The sequence below is a fragment of the Myotis lucifugus genome, unplaced genomic scaffold (genome assembly GCF_000147115.1).
Source record: "Myotis lucifugus unplaced genomic scaffold, Myoluc2.0 scaffold_939, whole genome shotgun sequence".
Classification (NCBI taxonomy): domain Eukaryota; kingdom Metazoa; phylum Chordata; class Mammalia; order Chiroptera; family Vespertilionidae; genus Myotis; species Myotis lucifugus.
In genome coordinates this window covers 109,634-111,448 of record NW_005871987.1, presented here as the reverse complement: position 1 = coordinate 111,448, position 1,815 = coordinate 109,634, and positions in this window count along the sequence as shown.

Here is a 1,815-nt window from a genome sequence, read left to right as displayed (position 1 = left end):
CCCCTGTCATGGTCCCCTGGAACCCCTTCTCTGCCCCTTCAAATGGGGGTTCTTTGTCCCCTGCCCATTCTCCTCCATGGATGGTCCCCTGTTTCCTCTGCTCTGTTCCCTGCATGGATGGTCCCTGTGTTCCCTGCACTGCTCCATCCATGGAGAATCCCTTGTTCACCCTTTCCTGACCCCTCAAAAGGTGGGGTGCCCTATCCCCCTGCTCATTTTCCTCCACAGGCAGAGGGGAGGGGCACCCTCAATGGAGGGAGCAGGACATTGTTCTTCTTGCCCATCTTCCTCCAAGGAGGGGGCCCTCCCCTCTCTGCCCTGTCCCCACTCCATGGAGGGTGCCTCTTTCCCTGTCCTGTCCCCTAAAAGGGGGTTTCTTTGTACCCCTGCCAATTCCCCTCCATGTAGAATCCCCTATTCCCCCTTGTACTGGCCCCTCCATGGAGAGTTCCCTGTAACCAATCCATGGAATGTGCTGTCTCCCCTCTGCCCTATCCCATCAAAGGGGTATCCCTATACCCCTGCCCATTCCCCTCCATGAAGGGTCCCCTTTCTCCCTTGCCCTAACCCTCCATGGAGGGTGCCCCTCCTCCTCTGCCCTGCCTCTAAGGGTGGGGTTCCCTCTCCCCTGCTCATTTCCCTCCATGGAGGGTGTTCTCTCAACCCTTCCCTTTCCTCTCCATTGAGATGAATGGGCAGGGGTACCAGGAACCTCCCCTTTGATGGGCAGGATGGGGTGAAGGGGGTACCCTACATGGAATGAGGACAGGAGGACCCACCTTGGAAGGACAGGGCCCGGGGGAAAGGAGACCCTCCGTGGAGGGGACATGGAGGGGAGACAGAGGACATTCCATGGTGGTGAATGAGCAGGTGAACAAGGAACCCCCCACCTTTGAAGGGACATGGGGTAAGAGCAGGGGGATAGGGAATCTCTTATTTGAGGGGATCTTTGTACCCCTGCCCATTTCCCTCTCTGGAAAGAGTACCCTTTCTCCCTTGCCCTGACCCTCCCTGCCCTGTCACCACAAAGTGGGGCAGGGGTGACAGGGGACCATGGGAGGGGTCAGTGGACAGGTGGGACATGGGACCCTGGGAAGGGGACAGGGAAAAAGGAAAAAGGGAATGCCCATGTCCCAGGGGACCGTCCATGGAGGGGCAGGACAGGGGGGAAGGGGACCCTCCATGGCAGTGAATGGGCAGGGATACAAAGAACCCCCCTTTGAGGAGCCAGGGGAGGGGGAGACAGAACACCCTCAATGGAGAGGACTGGGAGGAGGGAAAGATGATCCTCCATGAAGGAGAATGGGCAGGGGAATAGGGATCCCCCTCTTTGAGGAGACAGGGCAGTAGAGAAGGGGCATCCTTCGTGGACTGGGGACAGGGGACCCTTAGTGGAGGTACAGGGCAGGGGGCAAAGGGTCCTCTCCATGGAGGGGAATGGTCAGGGGATAGAGATCCCCCTTTGAGGGGCAGGGAAGTGGGGAGAGCACCCTCCATAGAGTGGGGTCAGGGATCACACCATGGAGGGGACAAACAGAGGAGATAGGGGACCCTCCATGATGGTTCCCCTGTCCCCACCCCAAGGAGGGTGCCCCCTCCCTCCTGCCCTGTCCCCTCAAAGAGGGATCCCTATCCCCCTGCCCATTTCTCTTTAAGAAAAGTCCCCTTTCCCCAGCCCTGTCCCCTCCATTGAGAGTCCCTTGTCCCACTCTATATGGAGGGTGCCCCCTCCATCCTGCCCTGTCCCCTCAAAGGGTGGAATACCTAACCCTCTGCCCACTCCTCTCCAGGGAGAATCGCCTTTCTTCTGCCCTG